The sequence below is a fragment of the Schistocerca nitens genome, chromosome 7 (assembly GCF_023898315.1).
Source record: "Schistocerca nitens isolate TAMUIC-IGC-003100 chromosome 7, iqSchNite1.1, whole genome shotgun sequence".
NCBI classification, from domain to species: Eukaryota; Metazoa; Arthropoda; class Insecta; order Orthoptera; family Acrididae; genus Schistocerca; species Schistocerca nitens.
The window spans coordinates 379667079-379689523 of record NC_064620.1 but is presented as its reverse complement, the minus strand read 5'-3'; positions in this window follow the sequence as shown (position 1 = coordinate 379689523).

Genomic DNA, 22445 nt, shown 5'->3' with positions numbered 1-22445 from the left:
AAAGACTTGATGATGTATGTAGACAGTTCATCCATTGCGGAAATAGAGAATCTCGATGATTTTTTCGTGTATTTGCATTGATACTCGCAAGATGTCGGTCCCAGGGATTTCAAGACTTTGATTTAATTTCAAGTTGAAGTCGGATAAAAAGTGACAAAAGAAACATTTTTGAATGTGATATAATCCCAAATTGACTTTTTTTTTGCTGTGGAACTTTGCCTTCTGGCAAATTTCATGAATCTAGCCTGACAGGAAGTAACCTATAAGTTTCAATGAGACTGCGGGTATCACAATATGTGACATAAATGACCGTCTCTTTTGATTGCACTGACTTAGAATATTGAATTTTTTGCACCAGGGCTATAAAATCAATATGTGACACAAATTTCAACTTGATACCTCTACCCGTTTCTGAGAAAAAGAGGCAACAGTTTTGCCTATATAAGTAATGATTTTGATAAGAAGGCGTCAGTCTTCTTGCAGCCGCTCGAGCAACAGCACTGGACCGCTCACACAGAAGATGCCACGATATTATAGGAGAAGGCGTACCCGCCTTACAGTCTATAAGGCAACAGACAATATTCCCATCAATACTGAGAATCATGTAAGTGCCCAAGTCAGCGTGCATGGTCCGTCAGTGTTCTGTGTTGGAGTTCTTAATTTAACCTTAGAAACAACGATACCATGCAGCACGGTAATGGTTGGATCACCGTTGCTCTAGTACGTGGACCGAAAGTTGATAAAGTTGCAGGCCTAGAAAATTTTAACAGCTGTGACGTCATTGCTTATCGGACATTTCAGATTGAAGAAGTCTACAATAGAGCCTATTACCTGTCGTCGATGCCCTTGTTTCTCAAGACTAGGAATCATCGTAAAATAAATGAATCTGAATCCGTGTCAGTCTGGGTCATAGGTGGTAACAGTCGGACAGATAGACCGACAGACAGACGGAAAGACGACAGACTCATCCTATAAGGCTTCCGTTTTTACCGATTAAAGTACGAAACCTTAAAATAATATTCGGAGCCGAATTGAGCCCTGGGGATGAAATGCAGTGTCACAATAACGTCTGATGAGCGTACAGTGTTCAAAGCTTTGGAGGTCAGTAAGCTCATGAAGTATTTTAGTTCCCTACATCATAACATCTGAAACGATCATTTCCGAAGATCCTGGACATATCCTTACATGGCGAGGGGTGGGAACACCTAACGCATCCAGAAATATTGTCGAACATGATCGTTTGTGTGGTTCAGATGTTATGGTGTTAGGAGGCGTAATGGACTTACTAATCTCAAAGTCTTTTAACTCGGTACAATTGCTTCGTGAATGCGTACTAACAGCTGAAAAATTATCTGCGTGTTGCCTGCAATACTACTTAAAGTGTGCTGGTAACACAATATAGTGCTGCGTGTTCGCAGCTCGTGGTCTAGTGGGTCTGCATCACGGGGTCTCGGGTTCGATTCCCGGATGTTTTGGGGATTTTTGTCTGTCCTGGGACTGGGTGTTTGTGTTGCCCTCATAATTATCATCATCATCATTTGTGACCGTTTCTAATGGGACTGTGTAAAAATTGGGATTTTGTACAGCCGCTGATGACCGCGCAGTTGAGCGCCCCCAAACCAAACATTATCATCAAACTACTGCGTTTACGTTAACAATAAGTCAACAGCAGCATTACGAACATGTGTTTTCGTTAGCTACATGTATGGTATGTTATCTGAATTTTCAGAAGTTGGGCGGCACAGTTTCAATGTTATTAGTGAATATCTGTAGACCACAAGACGACTTTATAATAATAATTTTATTTCTTGTATAGTTTCATTCAGCTACGAATATATTGCAGCCACAGGCTAAAATAACAAATAAAAAATATTACTGAGACATTGTTGTTATTAAAGCGTACCTTGATAGGCCATGCTGCTCTATGAACGTGTATGTGGGTAACACGAACATCGTATTTTATACGTACATAGGTTGCAAAAACATTGAAAAATAAAAAAAACACAGTACATTATCATACCTAATACGGTGTAGGAAACCCGTTGGCATTCAGAACATCTTGCAGTCGTCTTGAAACGTATAAATGCGGGTCCTGTATTGTTTTCAAGGTGATGTTATACCGCTGCAAAATAGTGGCAACATTTAGATAACGATGATGGAGGTGGATAACGGTTAAGCACTCTTCTCTCCAAATTGGACCACAAATGCTCAGTTACATTCAGATCTGTTGACAGCGGTGGCGACGGGAGACGCGATATTTCGGCCTCGTGTCCACAAAACCTGTCTTGGACGGTGCGAGCTGTGTGAACAGGGCCCTGGCGTCTAGGAACATAGCATCGTCACTGGAGAAGAAGTATTGAACCTTGGGATGGAGCTGACAATATAGTCACTTAATTTCTGGCAGCAATGCGACAGTGCAGAGTAAACGTGTGGCCCATGGCATGGCTGCCCAAATCAGCACCAAATCCTTGGGGCGTAAACTCGGCCAGAAATAGGAAACACTGTCGAACAAGTCTCATCCGACCAAATGACTTTGTTCCATCGCGTCCATGGTCCAGGTTTTACCGCTTCGGCACCACGTTTGCCTGTTAAGGGCATCTGCATCACTGATGACCGGTTCTGGAATACTAGCTCGCCCTGCAGTTCGCTGCTTGCGGAAACTCTTCGCGTTTTTTCGATCTAACAGGTTTCGCGAGTGCAGCATTGAGTTATGCAGAGTGTTTTGCACCTGTCGTCCTTTTTTTTTTGTCGCAATCCCCCTTAATGACCGTCCGTCACGATCACTCAAAACATACTTTCGTCCGCGTTGTGATTTAGCGGATAATGTTTCTCCGCCTTCTCTGAATGCGGTAGAAATCTTAAATACAGAGCCTCTCGAAACACCAAACACCTCCGCTACCTTGGTCACTGAAGCATCCACTGTGCGAGCACCAACAAACCAACAATATGCCTACGTCAGAATTAAGTAAGCTACGACACACTGCACTCACAACTGCACAGAACACTGTTCTGAACACGACTCACACTTCCAACATACTGATGGCGCTGCACAGGTGTCGTTAATGGACAAATACAACAGTGTAGCCTACAGGATTGGCTAACACCTGCATTTGTGTTCCAAAATGCATTTCTCGCGATATTTCTGAAATTTTATCCAACCCCTTTACATCACTCTCCATATGCATGTTCTTGAAGAGAAAAAGAATGCTTAGCACATTGCTAGACAACATGGCAATTTACACAGCGGTATAGGAGAGCTGTCCTCAGTGTTCCTATAGCGTTAAATAACGTGATTTTTCTCAAAACCTGTGGTGTTGTTCAACTTCAAAATTTTACTAAAACTATTGTTCTTTATCTGTTGTATATTCAGCGCAGGTATATTACTTCTACTACCATACAACAGAATTCGTCATATTTGAATTTTTGTCAGTATCACATGCTTCAGATAATCCCATAATACGAAGGTGATAGCTCCCACATATACACTTTATAAAAATCTCGTTATTCCACTTTTTGGTGCCTTATGCTGCCAAATGAAAACTTACTAATCTGTCAAAATAAATTCTCCATAAGGCGCAACTTCCTCACGTTTCACAAACAAAATATTTTTATTCAGTTTCTGTTTTTTAGAGTTAAAGTCACACTTAGAAATGTGTTTCTGTCGTGTTATACGTTAAATTTTTTGCAATAATAAATGTACAGATAACCTTTCCGTACGAAATAAAAACGGCAACTTGTTTAGTACATCTAAATTTCAATATTAGTTTTATTTATTTTATAATTAGTATGTTTTGAATAATGACTACAAAGAATGACAGCGAAACGGCGCTTTCTTATCGCGGTCGCTGGCTGTCGGATATTGTAGTTGTTAATGCTCTCATAGGGTGCGGCGATGGTCCGTTCCCGGAAACTATTCCAGTACGATGTCGTGTTGTTCCAACCCCCGCTCGTTCAAGAAAAAAATAGAAAAAAAATCATTTTTAAATTATTTCCAAATTAAAATTTGTAAACAAACGTTACATACGTTTTATAAACAAATGTTTACCTCAAGTCACTCAGCAAAGCAAGCTGCTCGACAATCGTGTCACACTATAAGGGCACAATCGAAGGCATTACGCAAACCGTATTGCAGCACTTGATAGATTACGTAAGTTTTTTTTTTTTAATTCGTTACTGTGCTCGTGTAAAACGCTAAAACACGTACGGACATGAGTTTGGGAAAGATTTAGGAGAACTCAGTATCATGACGTAATCTGCGGAACCTTACGATCCGGAACTTAATTTAATTGCTTTAGTCGTTTCAACAGAAGCGGAAAATATCACAAAACGCGAAAACATTTTAGAGTTTCCTTTTACTGCACAAGTAATAGTGTTCACCGTAAGTTGGTACAGGCAAATGCATAAAAGCGGTGGGGAGGAATCTTGTGGTACCTAAAACAATAAAAGAGAAAGAGATAAAAATTGTTATTCAGCCTCGAGCTGTTGAAGTGTTCCTCTTTATGGCCACGCAATGGAAAGGGCGTCGTTATACGACAATGTAGGAATTTCCCTCGCATGCAACGTGTCCCCGCATACATAACAGAACGGAGTTGGTTTTGTTCACCGTTATCTTCCTGCTTCTCCCTTTGCGCAGGAACTGGTGAAAGTGTGTGTGTGTGTGTGTGTGTGTGTGTGTGTGTGTGTGTGTGTGTGCACGCTTGATGCATGGCTTGCCCCCTTCTGTTCTCTAATACAGCGCAATCTCTCAGCCAATATGAGGATTTATTTTTCGCGAAAGCTTAATGGGCATTGTTATGCTCTGCAGCAGCAATGGCTCCCATAAATTCTGTTAAGGGCTATGTTTTAAAGATGACACTATCAACCCTTCTACTGTGGTTTCCTTTTGTTGCAAAGTAGAGTTATTTGTGAGGAGAATTACTTATAGATATCAAATGAACTGTCACTACACAGCGTACACAATCTACGTGTTTACCCTGTCAGAGGGGTCATAGAATCTTTGCACTCTAGAAAAGCACATGGGAAGAATTAACACTTAAATGTTTCCTAGCGAACTCTGATTCTTATGTTATAACAATGGTCATTACTCTCCATGCAGATGGAAATCAACAAAATATATTGTGGAGGAGAAAGTTCGTGATTGACATTACGTGAAAAGACCGCAGCGCAACGAAAAATGTCTCTGTTTCAATGATTGGCACCCCCTCCCCCTTCCCTAACATGCTTATTATGTCTGTGACACTCTCTCCCCTATTGTGTGATAACAGAAAATGAGCTGCCCTTCTTTGAACTTCTTCGACGTCGTCAGTTCTAACTAGTGAGGACTTCATATATCACTCAGCAATACCCCAAAAGTGGCCGGACAAGCGTAGAGCAGTCAGTCTACTTAGTAGATTTGCTGCACTTTCTAAGTGTTTCGAAAAGAAGAGCTTTGCTTCGTCTTGCCCACAAACTTATGTGTACGGGTGAAGGTAACGTCTGCGTCGCAAGCCCGTGACCGGACATTCCGCCTGACCGTAGGTAGGGTGCAGTCTTTGTATTCACCTCGACACTGGGCGTAACAGGGTGATGGGTCCGTCACCCCACTGGATTTTAACCCAGGGAAAGATAGCCAGTAGGCTGTTCTGTAGGGACGGGAACGAGGAAAAATACCTGGCCCTCTCTGAAATCGAACCGTTGACCTCCAGGACCGGAGCGTAGCGCTTCACCCACAAGACATCTATCTATATCTACATAATACTCCCCAAGCCACCAAATGGTGTGTGGTGGTACCACAAACTGATCTTCCCTTCCTTGTTCCACTTGCTAATGTCCTGTGGGAAGAGTTACTCTAAGTAAGCCACCGTATTATCTCTAAATTCTCCAATTTTCTCATTGCGGTGATTTCGCGAACTATTTGCGGGAGGAAGTAATGAGTTGTCCCACTGTTCGCGGAAAGTATTCTTTTGAAATTTCAATAGTAAATTTCTCCATGATACATGTCTGTGTTGTAGCGTGTACCACTGTAATTTGTTGAGCGTCTGTGTAACGCTCTCGCGCTGACTACACGAACGTGCGAAGAAACGTGGCGCTCTTAGTTGGACCACCTCTCTCTCTTCTATCAGTTCTACCTGGTAAGGATCCAGGATTAATGAAAAATATTCAAGAATCGGTCAAACAAGCGCCTTGTAAGCAACTTCCTTCGTGGATGAGATAAACTTCCTTCAAACTCTTATGAATCTCAGTCTGACATCTGCTTTTCCTACAATTTGTTTTGTATGGTCATTCCACTTATGGTCGCTCTGGATAGTTACTCCAAGATATGTTATGGTATTAGGTCAACAACTTTGCTTCTGCCGTTTTGCAATAGACGGCAGTATCGGCAAGTGGGGTTCGGGTGGTTGGTCATAGGTGTAATACAGTAAGCTTAGGCATCTGTAAACATAATGCCATAAAAATATTAGTCGTTTTGTGATTGCATCATGAAGCTATTCTCAATTAAGTACATCATCTTAAGTACCCATTTCTCGCCATTTGCGGGAAGTTTTAATTTTCTGCTTTAACATGAAGAAATCTGCTGCTGTGGCTCTTAAAATGCTGAGTAAGACCAATGGTGAGGGAACTATCAGTGGAAGAACGTGCAGAGAATGTTTTCAACGCCTTCAGAAAGGTGATTTTGATGTCGAAGATCAGCATGACGGTGGAAGACAGAACGTTCTTGTAGCAACTGAAACAGACGAAGACAGTCACAGGACATCATTATCGAAGGCAATTGATGCGTTCGAGCCCAACACTGAAACACAAACGACCACAATACAGCGATAGACACGTAAAGGTAATTTTGCAGCAGGTCAGTGCTCGACCCCATGTCGCAAAACCCGTCAAAATATACAAGGAAACGTTGGAATTGGAAGTCCTGTCACTCCCTCCGTATTCGCCAAACGTTGTTCTCTCTGACTTTCACCTTTTTTGATCAGTGGCATACAGTCTGGCTGATTAGCACTTCCGATCATATGAACACGTGCAAAATTGAATCGATTCATGGAGCCCCACACAAGATGCCCAGTTCTTCCGCCACGAGAATCGTATGCTATCCGAAAGATGGGAGAATGTAGTGGCCAGCGGTGGGCAATACTATGAATCACAATTTTTTGGTAAGTTTTTCACAATAAATCCTCGATCTTCGAGAAAAAACGGCGAAAGCATAGTAGTAGATGTAATAGGTATTGTTTACAGCAATTTTTATCAGTAATGTAGTTTTACACTAACCATTTTCTTTTGCAATGTTTGCGAAAAAAGGTACATTTACCACCACGGCCAAACCTTTTCTGAACGGCGATTTCAGTTTATGTTGTTTGTAATGGTGATTGCTGGGTATTTCGACGAGTCGATCGCTCTCAAATTTGTGTGATTTGTCATGGAAAGGAAATTTAACGGAATTTTTAAAATATTATTGTGGAGGACGTCACAATTTTTATAGATCTGGTTCAATTGGAATTGGACGACACTATGGCGAATCATATGTCCTTAATTTACCTATTATCCAACCGATGGAAGGGGACCTGCAGTTTAACGTGGAATCTGATAACTTGTCGTTCCTGGCGGCGCTTCACATTGTTGAGGGATGGCTAGTTTAAAGGCAGACTGAAAATTTGAGTGATTCGGTCGGGTTTCGAACCCACGACTTCACATATGGGGCGATCAAAAAGTTTCCGTTTGAGTGCGTTGCTGCAGCGTATATGCAACCCAGCGCGACTCCTATGCAGGCATACAAGCAACGACAAGTAGGCTTAGGGTTAGTGTGGAAACTTTTTGATCGCCCCCTTATACGCTGGTTCAAATGGCTCTGAGCACCATGGGACTGAACTGCTGTGGTCACAAGTCCCCTAGAACTTAGAACTACTTAAACCTAACTAACCTAAGGACATCACACACATCTATGCCCGAGGCAGGATTCGAATCTGCAACCGTAGCAGCAGCGCGGCTCCGGACTGAAGCGCCTCGAACCGCTCGCCCACAGCGGCCGGCTCTTATACTCTGTCCAGTCACAAGCATGAGACGTGCAGGAAGTGTCAGTGACGTTATGGAAGTTCCGGACAGGAATGTGGTGCCACACCGAGTCCAGTGATGTGGCCTGCTGCGCTGGGTTTCTCGGTTGAATGTCCACTGCGCGAACAGCCCGATCGACGTCATCCCACTAACCCCCGGATCTATTTAATTGCAGTGAGGCTGATGGCCAGGGGTATTCGGTAAAGTAATCCTGGGGCTCTTCGAGTTATGAACGTACACTGCGAGCTGTGCGTCATGTTGCATTGTCCTACTGGTAGATGCTATCATGGCGAGAGGAAAGGAAACTGCATGTAGAGGTGGACATGGTCCCCGAGGACAGATGAATACTTGTGTTGCTTCATTGTTGTTGAGATCACCCAGGTAATTCCACGGGAACACTCCCCAAGCCATAACACCCCTTCCTCCGGTCTGGACAATTCCGACGATCGTTTCAGGGTGTTTGCTTTCAGACGTTTTACGTCGTACACGCATAGAATGTGTTCATGTGAAAAGGCCACCTGTCGCCACACTGTGGACATCCGACTTCGGTGCTGGCGTGCAAATTCTAGCCTTCGTCGCCAATGAATGGCAGTCAGCACGGGTGCTTGAACCTGACGCCTTCAACGGAGACCAATACGCAGCAACATTCGTTGAATGGTCGTTGAGGAAACACTGTTGGTAGCCTCTTGTTTTATCTGGGCGGTCAATTGCTCAACAGTTGCACGTCTATGCGCTTGTACATATCTCCATAGCCATCGTTCACCCCTATCATCTGTGGCTCGTGGAGCACTACTGTTGCTCAAATGGTTCAAATGACTCTGAACACTATGGGACTTAACATCGGAGGCCATCAGACCCCTAGAACTTAGAACTACTTAAACCTAACTAACCTAAGGACATCACATACATCCATACCCGAGCAGGACTTGAACCTGCGACAGTAGCAGTCACGTGGTTCGTGACTGAAGCGCCTAGAACCGCTCGGCCTCCGCGGCCGGCACCACAGTTTCTTTGGGACCGGTTTTGGACAATGCCATGCACGGTATACTTTAACCACGGTAGCACGCGAGCAGTTTAAAAATTTAGCCGTTTCGGAAATCCTTTCATCTTCGGCCCGAAAGCAAAAATCTTGCTTATAAAGCACTACGATTCCGTATTACGACAGCTTTTGCATTTTTTTCCGCGTTCTGTCGTCTATCAGTGGTTATTACACACTGACTTCAAACGTAGGCTGTGGCCACATTAATGTGACTGGATCGTGTATGTTTCTGGGCACGTTTTTTAGCACTAGACCACCAGACCCGACTGATCATCGGATGACTTAACTACAAGAAAAACGACACTATCATCATTCAGTGTTCTATCGTCTTTGTATACTCTCATAATGTTGTTTCATTTTAGACAACGTGTGAGTATTAGTTTTGTTCGTTGGTTTCGCCAGGTTGGTGCGAAGAATAGAGGGGTGCTTCGATAGAAAGCTGAAATGTTTAGCAGCAGACGGAATCCGAATGACACAGTAACTTCACTGAACCTGAACAGCAAGTCCGAGAGAGACAACCACCACAGGCAGAGTAATAAACTGCTGCGGCTTCGGCTGACACAGGAAAGGTCTTCGACAGTGTCAAGTGGTGAAAGATGTCTGAAATCTTATGAAACCCTGATATACACTTTAGAGAAGGGTGGCTAATATCGATATGTGTAAGAACCAAGACGAAATAATTAGCCAAAGGAAAAACTACCAAGATTAAAATGTGCCTACGCAGTTTCTCTCCTGTATTGTCCAATGTGTTTATTGAAGACAAGAAATTCTCACTTTCTCTTAGAGAATCTGTTAAATGAGGCGAGTAGTTTATTAGTCACACGGTATGGATTTAGTGTAAAGCAAAGAAAGTGTTAGCATGAAACAGAAACGATATTAGCGACACGCGTATAACCGAAATAGAGGACAGTGTAGGAAGCAAAGTACCGCATGGTGAATAATCCATACATGATATAAGAAACGGACAAGGCAAGGGACGAGAGCACTTTTACCAAAACAAGACTATTAGTATCAAATATAGATGACAATATGAGAAATAAATGTCTAAGAATGTATCTTCGTCTAGCCATTGGCCAGTGGAGCGTATGCTAGATGATACGTATTCACACACACCACGCAATTCGATGACAACGTTTGGTGTTATTTCAATCAGCATGAGATGACTTTAGTCCGAAAACTCATTCTGACCAATTATGGTATGAGAGAAACTATAGAAAGAAGAAAGTAATATGGTGTAGCAGGTGTGAGATTAGCGATAGACTTAACATCAAAGTTGATGACTACGAAGAAGTGAAGGATTTCTGCTACCAAGATATCATGACATGTAATGGATGAAGGAAGGAAGTAAAAAAAAAAAACCGAGCAGTGCAGGCAAAGACGGCATTCCTGGCCTAAAGAAGCACAATAGTATAAAACATAGACCTTAATTTCTGAAAATGTACGTTTGAAGCACAGCGTTATTTGAAAGTGAATGATGGGCTTCAGAAAAATCGATAGAGGAAAGGCTCGACTCGTTTGAGTCGCGATGTTACAGAAGAATGGTGAAAACTAAATGGACTGATACGATAATAAAGTAGGAGGTGAGAGCAAAATCGATGAGGAACAAAATCTGTGAATAACACTGATTAAAAGCGGAAACAAGATGATGTCACATGTACGAAGACGTCGAAGAATAACTTGCATGGTTCTAGAAGGAGTCATAAGTAGCAAGATCTTTTGAGTAAGACAGAGATTAGAATATATGTGAATTATCCCAGGATGTAGGACGCAAATGTTACTCTATCATGAAAGTTCCACACGAGAGAAGATACCGTGGCGGGCCGCATAAAACCAGGGTACTGATGACGTGAAATAAAAGTACGAGTATATTCATTTTGTTGGAGACTTAAGTTATAAATAAAAATGAAAATACGTTGAGACCCAATTTTCCGTGTGTCCCAAGACGAGAGATAGGTGGAAATTACATATAATCATTATTTTCGCACAGTAGTAATTACGAGTTACGTTAATTGTAATGCAGTGCCTTTCAAACTGTAGTTAATGTTGATAGCAAGATAACAGTGACCCTTAGAGAGGTTCCTAGGTTTGAAGAAGTGACTAGACGGGATCCTTCCCCGGCAGGAATTTGGGAGGACAAGCCAGGTAATGGCAACCTAACAGATCTGAAGAGTTTCCTCAGAACTGCCTTGAAAGACGGGCTTAGTTTTTTGTAGGAAGCGCCATTTACGGTCGACTCTGTCTACTGTCTTCTTTGACACAGGACCCAGCAGGGTCGTTCAGCCTCACCTTTGCCGGTGTGCTTTAGTAGACAACTTGTAGTGTCCTCGTAGTCTGTGCCCATCACAGAGGACGTGGTAATAGGCGGCACCTTGCTACAGTCTGCCTTTGTAAGGCTAATGTAGTTATAGAGGTAGTGAGGGCCTTTGACAATCGAGTCCAGCGTTTACTAATAGCGAGAGATAATGACCTACGTGACTCACGCGATCGAACGACAACCTGTCTACGTCACACGGTGGGATGCAGCGGTCTACAGGCTAGGTAACACGCTATCAGGCTCTACTGTTGCAACTCATTGCTAGTATTTCTCTCTCTCTCTCGCTCGTCTGAATCCTGTAATGGTATCCGTGATATCACCTTGTAAGTTTTATTTTGATTGCAGCTTAATCACGCGTGAAACCTGACACTGAACACTAGTACACTCGTGTAATCTTCTCTCGGGTTTCAGTAACTAATATTCGTTTACCTGTATGTTTTTATATCTTAACTGGAGAATAATGTCAATTAATGAGTGAAATTTGGGATTCTCCCATTTAATGCTTGTGGTTCCGCCCTCCCCGTTCACCTAAATTCCCACGATAAGTTTTGATTAATTGATACTGAAATTGCCTGCTTGATTCATGCCTGTAAGCAGGATCGCGTTGGATGCTTCCAACACCACACGATACTGCATCGCCTTCTTTGGGTTAATTTTCTTGGAGGAAGAGGTAGGCTGGTGCAGTAAACCACCACAAATTTTTTGAAAAATGGTTCAAATGGCTCTGAGCACTATGGGACTTAACATCTTAGGTCATCAGTCCCCTAGAACTTAGAACTACTTAAACCTAACTAACCTAAGGACATCACACACATCCATGCCCGAGGCAGGATTCGAACCTGCGACCGTAGCAGTCCCGCGGTTCCGGAATGCAGCGCCTAGAACCGCATGGCCACCACGGCCGGCCTTTTTTGAAAACGTTCGCCTGAAATTGTCCAAAATAAATCCTGTTCTATGGTGCAACCGGAAAGAAATTGTAGCATTTGAAATCGTTGTTACAAAGAGAGAGATAAAATTATGTCTACTAAAATGTCGTGTGACTAGGGCCTCTTTCGTCGGGTGGACCGTTCGCCGGGTGCATTCTTTCGATTTGACGCTACTTCGGCGAACTTATGCATCGATGGGGAAGAAATGATAATGAGTAGGACAACACAGCACCCAGTCCCTGAGCGGAGAAAATCTCCGACCCAGTCGGGAATCGAACCCGGGCCCTTAGGATTGACATTCTGTCGCGCTGACCATTTTTTTAAAATCAATCTCATTTTGTTCGCTTTCGATCGTTGCATCTGCTCGGGGCAGACGTCGTAAGACACCCGTTTAAGTTCGTCGTTGATCGGTTAACCCAGGTATTTTATTACAGATGGCAGCTAATCCTCTGACCGAACACGCTGAGCTACCGTGCCGGCCGAAGAATTAACTCCTGGAACACAAATTCTGAGCGGGAGACAGAATATAACAAATAATTGAGCACGCTGGAATAACCTGATAAGCCAAAACATTTTGTGCCCTGCTTTTTATCAGCGTATTAGTTCTCCGTTTGAGTGCAACACAGCAGCGATTTTGCGTGACATGAAATCGTCAGGTTCATAGGTTATCGGAGATATATGGATCAGATATATACGCACAGATAATGTAATATCTATAAATTAGGGATCAGTGTTTAGTGAGCGTGGAGATGGTGCCAGGTAGCGTCCCATGAGTGTTGCTTTGGGTACAGAATTTGGTGATCAAGGCATCGAGCTTAGCATCATATTCCTCAAAGAACTGTAGCAGGACTATTGCCTTGCGAAAAGGAGAGTTATCCTCTTGGAAGATACTATCGCCGACGAGAAAGAAGGAAGCGAGGTGGTCGGCAATAATGTTCACATACCTCTTGGTTGCTTCTATTACCACCACACGTTCCGTAGACGCTCAGGTGACTGTACCCCACAACATAATACTAGCGGCACCGACATGCGTCCGGGCTGCAGTACATGTTCGTACAGGATCTGCAATGCTAAGGCTGGCATAGAGAGGCAGTCGGATGGCCTTATACCTATTACAGCACCATTTTCACAACGGTAGCGGACTTCACTTCATCTTAGCTCAGCCAGTTATAACGAAACGTTTGTAAATAATGCACGCAAACCTTCCTCGTCAATCGCTCTACCTGTTACTAAAAATCGTATCAAAATACCCACAGTAGTTCCTGAGATTTTTGCTACATTCCGAATGCAGTTAAAGTTTGTACGATATAACAACAAGATATCAATTTTTTGGATTTTCGGATTTTTTCCTTTACTTGTACTGCGAAACTTTGTTTTCTACCAAATTTCGTGTTTCTAGGCCAAAGGTAAGTGACGTGTACGTTTGGGTGAGTGAATTGGCGAATATCGAAGTGCGTAACATAAATGGCCGTATTTTTTGATTGCATTGACTTATAAACTTAATTGTTTGACATTGGCAAGGGAACATACATCGTAATACGTGAAATAAATTTCAACTTAATACACTTACTTGATCCTGACAAAAAGTGGACGTAACAGAAGAGCGGATGTACAGACATACATATCAGTGGGACACTCCCTTATTTCGCTGTAATAAAAAACGATCTGCCGTTCTTTGAACTTCGTAGATGTTCTCTGTCAATCCCATCAGATGCGGATGCGCACCACACAGCAGTACTCCGGAAGAGAGCGGGCAAGCGTAGTGTAACCAGTCTCTTTAACAATTTCTAAGTGTTCTGCCAATAAATCGCAGTCGTTGGTTTGTTTTCACCAGAATATTTTCTATGTGCTCGTTCCCATTTCAGTTATTCATAGTTGTAATCCCAAAGTATTTGGTTGTGTTTACAGCCTTTGGATTTGTGTTCTTTAAAGTTCAGTCGAAGTTTAGCGGATTCCCTTTAGTGCTTCGCACTTCTAATTATTTAGAGTAAATTTCCACTTTTTATATCATACATATATATTTTCTAAATAACTTTGCAATTCATTTTGATCATTTGATGAGTTTAGTAAAAGCTAAATAACAGCATCATCTGCTAACAGTCTAAGAGGCTGCTCGCATTGGCTCCTAAATCGTTTATGCGGATCAGGAACAAGAGAGGGGCCCATAAGCCTTCCTTGGGAAAAGCCAGTTATTACTTCTGTTCACTCGATGTCTTTTCATCGATTATGATGCACTGCGACCCTTCTGACAGGATATCACGAATTCAGTCACACAACTGAGACGATACTACACTGGCTTGCAATCTGAGTGTGAGGAACAGTGTCAAAAACATTCTGGAAATCTAAAAATATGGAATAAATCGGATTTCCCCTGTATATAGCGCCCATTAATTCGTCAGAAGAAAGAGCTACTTTAGTTTCACAAGAACGACATTTTCTGAACAAGTGTTGGCTATTTTTCAATAAATAGTTCTTTTGAGGTGATTCATAATGTTCAAGCACAATATATTTTCCGAAATCCTATTGCAAATTGAAGTTAGTGATATGGGTCTGTAGTCCATCAGATTACTCCTATTTCCTTCCTTGTGTATGGGTGTGATTTGTGCGACTTTCCTTTCTTTAGATACGGCTCTTTCAACAAGTAAGCGGTTGTGTAAGATTGCTAAGTGTAGAGCTACTGTATCATTATACTCTGAATGGAACCTTACAAGCATACATTCGACCAGAGGCCTAGCCTTTCTTAAGTAGCAAAGCAGCTTAAAACACTTAAACGGCAAGGTTGTCTAGCTCTAAGTTCCTCATATTGGCAGTTATTCTTGATTTGAGTTCTGGAATATTTACTTCGTCTTCTTTGGTGAAGGAATTTCGGAAAACTGTGTGTAATAACTCCGTTTTAATGGCACTGTCGATAATAACATCATCACTGTTATCGCACAGTGATGGTGTTGATTGTGTCTTGCCACTAGTGTATTTACTTTACATACGACCAGAATCTCTTTGGGTGTCGTGCCAGATTTCGAGGCAGAGTTTAGTTGGACTCAAGTTGGGAGACGTTACGCTGCGGCCACCTGTCATGCACTGCCGGCAGAGTCTCCGGCTGCAGTGCATATCTGTGCTTCCACTGCATGGCTGCAGGTGACGGCCACGACCACAGTCTGTGTGAACTGAGGTGAGCTGCGGCCGTCAGCCAATGCCACTGCCGGTCGCTGCCTGACAAAAGCGTGCAGGCAGACACAGGTAAAAGCCCCTCACCACTGCTGCAAACACACTCCTCATAGCCGAAGACAATAAACCAATGGGAGAAAGCATCCCTGCAGTGTTTAGAGTCTGAGGTAAGTTAATATTGCCACGTCTCTAACAAAGTCGTTAGGCATTTGTGTGGAAACACAAACTTATTACACATGTGCGATATGTGTCACAACGGAATCACAGTTCAGTAAATCTCAATGAGACTGCCCTGCTAGCGCTGGGCCACAGATCGAAACACACTGTTCAGTATTGTATGGAATGTTCAGTATTGTATGGACTTGCATTCGGGAGGACGACAGTTCAATCCCGCGTCCGGTATCCTGATCTAGGTTTTCCATGATTTCCCTACATTGCTCATGGCAAATGCCAGGATGGTTCCTCTGAAACGGCGCTGCCGACTTCCTTCCCAGTCCTTTCCTAATCCGATGGGCCCAATGACCTCGCTGTCTGGTCTCCTCCTACAAACAACCCAACTCAACCCAGTATTGCTGGTAATACTTGATTAGCTAAGGCTCTTAATTCGTTATTTCTATTGGTCTGTTTTGTTAAACGTTACCTGGTGAAGCCCAACAAAGAAATCTAATGAGGTCAGATCTGCAGAGTATGGGGTCCATAGCATTTGCAAAAGTTGTCCACAGCATTTACTGGGAAAATCAGTATCAACGTACGAGGGCTATTCGGAAAGTGAGGTCCGATCGGGCGCGAAATGAAAACCACAGTGAAAATCAGACTAAGCTTTGCAAAGAATTGTTGGGCAGTGTCTCTAGTGTGCTGGTCGATCGCGTCACGCCACTCTTTTCAGTTGTGAGGATACAGTGAGTACGTAAAGATGTCTCTATAACAGTGTCTCCCACCATGTATGGGCTACTGTCGTGAGACTGCGCCTGATTTCATGCAATCCCACACAACATAACTGGCATGCGTTTCCTTCGTCATAACAGTTCTCTGCAGCGCACTGCAGAGGCAACGAAGACGCTCCTGCAGCGTTTTCGATGGGAAGTCTTTGATCGCCCACCTTACAGCCCAGGCTGTTCATCTCTGCTCACATTAACCGCTGGTTATGAAGACAACATCTCGTCATAGACAACGAGGTGCAAACCAGCGTAGAGAATTGGCAGAAACCACAGGTGGCTGCTTTCTATGACCAGAGTACTGGAAAGATGTTATAACGCTACAACGAATGTCTAAGTCAGAGCGGCGATTATGTATGAAAAAGTGAAACAGTTACAAACTCCTAGCAAAAGTCAAACAGTTACAAACTCCTAGCAGAATCCTAATGGAGCTGAGGAAAAGATTTGCTAAATTCTAGTGTGGTATTATGCTTTAGAGAGTCATGGACATTTAAAAAGAAAGAAAAACGATAATTAGGATGTTTTAAAAAAGTGGCTATGGAGAAGAATTCACAGACTTAAGAATGAAGAACTAATGAAGGAAACAGAGGGAGAAAGAAGGTTATTATAAGTGATAAGAAAGAGGAAATAATTCTGGCTGGGACATATACTGAGTAGGAACTGCCTGCAATAAACAACTGTACAGGGAAAAGTGGAATGAGAGAAAGAGGTAGGAAGAGAAATGGAATGCTGGATGACATTAGACGAGGACGAACAGACAGATGAAGGAATATCCTCAGAATAGGATGCGATGGAGGGCATCCTATTGAAACCTGTCTTAAGACAGATACAATAAAGAAGGAAGATAAAAGTGCACATTCACTTTGACTATGACTTGTTGCCGCACTTGCAATGCTTGTGTTTCTTCGTTTGCTCAGATTCTGCAATTGAGTCTATTCATACTCCTACAGGTGTGGAATGATTCTTCAACACTGAACATTGCATATGCCGTGAAATACTCACTTTCCCAAAGATTCAAGCTTATACAGAATCTGGACGTGGTATCTAGGCTTCTTCAACGCGTACAACTGTGTTTTCCAGAGTCTCCTGGTTGATGGGGAGGGGCTTCGTACGATCACATCTTCTACGCGTACCACCGTTTTTGAGTTATATACGGCATCCAAAAATGTTCGTCGTCACCAACTCCATTTGTTAACAACATTCATGAATTCCAGCGCTGTGGTATCTGATCTTCTAAATCTACGGATGAAATCCTCCCACACCTGTTCGTATGGTATACCACGCAAATGGACACAAATAAAAACGATTCATTCTTCTGTTGTGAGAATTCGGTCAGATCTACTACATCAAAAATGGATTTAGCTATAATATCACGTAGATGTGCAGAGACTGTTTTCACTCTGTATATTGTCAAATGAGGATTCTCGTGTCTGTTATATTCTCCAAAACTCCAGTGATACACTCCTGGAAATGGAAAAAAGAACACATTGACACCGGTGTGTCAGACCCACCATACTTGCTCCGGACACTGCGAGAGGGCTGTACAAGCAATGATCACTCGCACGGCACAGCGGACACACCAGGAACCGCGGTGTTGGCCGTCGAATGGCGCTAGCTGCGCAGCATTTGTGCACCGCCGCCGTCAGTGTCAGCCAGTTTGCCGTGGCATACGGAGCTCCATCGCAGTCTTTAACACTGGTAGCATGCCGCGACAGCGTGGACGTGAACCGTATGTGCAGTTGACGGACTTTGAGCGAGGGCGTATAGTGGGCATGCGGGAGGCCGGGTGGACGTACCGCCGAATTGCTCAACACGTGGGGCGTGAGGTCTCCACAGTACATCGATGTTGTCGCCAGTGGTCGGCGGAAGGTGCACGTGCCCGTCGACCTGGGACCGGACCACAGCGACGCACGGATGCACGCCAAGACCGTAGGATCCTACGCAGTGCCGTAGGGGACCGCACCGCCACTTCCCAGCAAATTAGGGACACTGTTGCTCCTGGGGTATCGGCGAGGACCATTCGCAACCGTCTCCATGAAGCTGGGCTACGGTCCCGCACACCGTTAGGCCGTCTTCCGCTCACGCCCCAACATCGTGCAGCCCGCCTCCAGTGGTGTCGCGACAGGCGTGAATGGAGGGACGAATGGAGACGTGTCGTCTTCAGCGATGAGAGTCGCTTCTGCCTTGGTGCCAATGATGGTCGTATGCGTGTTTGGCGCCGTGCAGGTGAGCGCCACAATCAGGACTGCATACGACCGAGGCACACAGGGCCAACACCCGGCATCATGGTGTGGGGAGCGATCTCCTACACCGGCCGTACACCACTGGTGATCGTCGAGGGGACACTGAATAGTGCACGGTACATCCAAACCGTCATCGAACCCATCGTTCTACCATTCCTAGACCGGCAAGGGAACTTGCTGTTCCAACAGGACAATGCACGTCCGCATGTATCCCGTGCCACCCAACGTGCTCTAGAAGGTGTAAGTCAACTACCCTGGCCAGAAAGATCTCCGGATCTGTCCCCCATTGAGCATGTTTGGGACTGGATGAAGCGTCGTCTCACGCGGTCTGCACGTCCAGCACGAACGCTGGTCCAACTGAGGCGCCAGGTGGAAATGGCATGGCAAGCCGTTCCACAGGACTACATCCAGCATCTCTACGATCGTCTCCATGGGAGAATAGCAGCCTGCATTGCTGCGAAAGGTGGATATACACTGTACTAGTGCCGACATTGTGCATGCTCTGTTGCCTGTGTCTATGTGCCTGTGGTTCTGTCAGTGTGATCATGTGATGTATCTGACCCCAGGAATGTGTCAATAAAGTTTCCCCTTCCTGGGACAATGAATTCACGGTGTTCTTATTTCAATTTCCAGGAGTGTATATATAAAATGCATATTATTTTGTAGAGTACTGACTTTAAAGAAGAGCCTGCCTGTTATATGATCGGGCTATCTAGGCCGCGGCATAGGGGCCTCGGACCACAAAAACTCAAAATAAACAAATGACTTAGTTTTAATTCTGTGGCGTGTGAGCTCTGGTAATCCTAGATGACTTGCATGTAATTGTTTTGTATGCACATACTCAGCTGAACTTTTTAGCTGACATCCGATATGAATTAAGTCGGCATTCACCTCTCACACCACACACACTGTTCTGTCAAGATCCTACTGTCAAACGTGTGGTACCTCAGTTGACAAAATCGCCTAGACTTTACAGAAAACATTGATTATAGTGATTTTAAGATTCTGAAGTGCATTTTGTGGCAAGTTCTTTGATACCGTCTTTCATTCAAACCAAGTACCATAAAATTTTCTACTTCCTGTGGTCAGCAGCACGAATCTTGAGCTCTTGAAACAGGGAAAAGAGTTTTCTGTTACATTTATTTTTTAATGAAATTTTACGTGAAACGAACAACCTGTTTTAAGACCCATGGCGTCAGAAAAATAGCTTATTGTTTCGTGACTTCACAGCAAGTCAAGCGGCCACTATGAGTGTTTTAGAAGAGAAACCAGTAACCCAGGCCACCCCCAGATTTCTAAAAGGATCGAACTCCCACGTGTGAAACAGCTTCATACGTCTCATTACTTTACGAATGAGATAATGTATTAAGCTAATTTTCTACGCATCTATGACTTCATATCTCCTGAGCTACAACGGTATCATTTTTCTGGTAGGCTCAGTGGTATATGTGGATACTGTCTGCAAAGTGTATTGCGAACAGATTCAGTAGTAAAGAAGTAGTGAATTAAAAATCCATGGCTATTGGTTAAGTTTCACTGCGTGGACAGCGAAAATGTTGTAAGCAGTAAACTTCTTCACATCGTTATTGGGAGACGTCAGCGAGAAAAAGATTCGAAATGGTTTGGACTATTGGCCATTTTGTTGGACTTACCGAGTGCTCTCATTCTGAAATACTGGATGGATATAGTCTGAATAATTTGCGGACCGTGGGTTACGCTGCGGAGAGTATGTACACAGCTTTTAGTTGTAATACTTGGCTTGTTGTGTTGAGTTCTTAGCGTAAGATTATACCTGTTAATGAATAGATTATAACCGAATTTCCAATTTTTCATTGTTTAAGATCGATCAATAATTATATGAAATACTGAATCTAATTGTTTTTGCTCCTGGAATCCGTTAGACAGGCAACCTGCAACTGCAATTGGGTAACCATGTGAGCGTTTTCGTCGTTTAGCAACTTAAATTCGGGCTTTAGTTAGTACTAAAAGTGATATGTTTTGATAAATAAGTTATAAAAATAATACCGAATGAGGTTATGCGGGGGATAGCACACTTGACTTGCAATCGGGAGAACGACGGTTCTAACCCGTGTCCGGCTCTATTAATTTAGGTTTTCCGTGATTTCCCTAAATCGCTTCAGGGAAATGCTGGTATTCTTCCTTTTTGAAGTGCACGGTCGATTTCCTTCCCCGTCCTTTCCTAATCCGGGCTGGTGCTCCGTCTCTGATCACCTCTTTGTTGACGGGAGTTAAACAATAATCCCTTCCTCCTCCTATAAAGATATTATGAATAGCTACAGTACTATGAAATTAGCTAACAAGCTTATCTGAGATTTTCGTTTTGATGCAGGTCGTGGAGTATTGAATTTAAATATAAGTAACATTTACTAGGTTGTTAGTTTCCTTTTGTTATCCCGCAGTTGCCTAACACACCTATTTACAGTAATAATGTCTTATTTTTAAAACAGAGTTACTCATTTCTGCATGGAAATATATAAACATTTTGGTATTTTTCAGAGAAATATTTATTTATAGAGGTGTCAATAAATCGAAGTGGGTACCTTAATTATTTCAATTACTTTCATCTTTAATATCATCAGTCAAGCAAATCACAAATTGTTAACTTTTATACTATTATATAAAGTACCTAAAATACTGCGTTATAAGCTTTTAATTCGATAAATGTTCTAAAATGATATTTTAGCTGGTTGATTTTCATAAATTTTCTCCTCGTAAGGCTCGCACGAAGCATTCAGCCTAGCTGCCTACCGACCACAAATACGGCGCTGTAAGTGATACAGAATGCTCATAGTGTACGGCATCAGCCAATATGTTTTTGCCAGAATACATGATACGTTGATTACAGGAGAGCTGCCGTGAAACATTCGCTGGGAACATTTGTTTTCGTCGTCTTTCTCCAAAAGTAACACTGATGATTTTCTTCATCTTTTCACATATACTCACACTGCTTTTCATTGCTGTCCAGTTTGCTGGACAAGATACAAATTATCTAGACACAAAAGATCTTTGACTCACTTATGGAGGTCGTAGAAAAACATTTGCCATTTTTTTGACACTGAAACATTACAAAAAGTTCATATGGACATGGGCTGGAAAATCCTTCGTCATGGATGATACACGTACTAAACATCAATCCTGCTTCCCCTACTTTGTCGTACGTTGTGGAAAATTGGTGCGTTCCACACTTGGTTACATCGATTTTGGATCAGTTCCCTCAGAACATCGACATTGGGTTTGGTAGTGGTATACAGCAAGGATGTTAAATGTCTCCAACATATTATTTCACACAATGTGTCAGATAAAAAAAAAGAGCATTTACAAGGCACGTGATCGTCAAAAATATTTCTGCAAGTACGATGTTAGTGCGTGTTACACGAACTAGAAAAATCTTTGGCTATAAAGTACTTAGCAACTATCGTGTTTTTCTGTTTCACTTGGTACGGTGAGTCAAAACACCAACGTGTCTAGATAATTTTTATTGTTGCCCAGCAGAGTTGAACTGTAATGAAGACCAGTGCGAGGGTATATGAAAGCTTTAAGATGAACTTCAATGTTATTCACTGGAAAGAGACGTTGATAACAAATCTTCCAGATGAATATTTCACTGCATGTTACTTGAAAAGAAATGCACGGTGTGTTCTGATAAAAGCGTGGAAGCCGTCTAACGATATATATGTTTGTAATACCCCTTTTCAAAAAACTACGTTACGTGTAAAACATTTGTCTAAATACTGCGACCACAGAGTCGATGTTCATGTTTGTATTATCTGTATTATA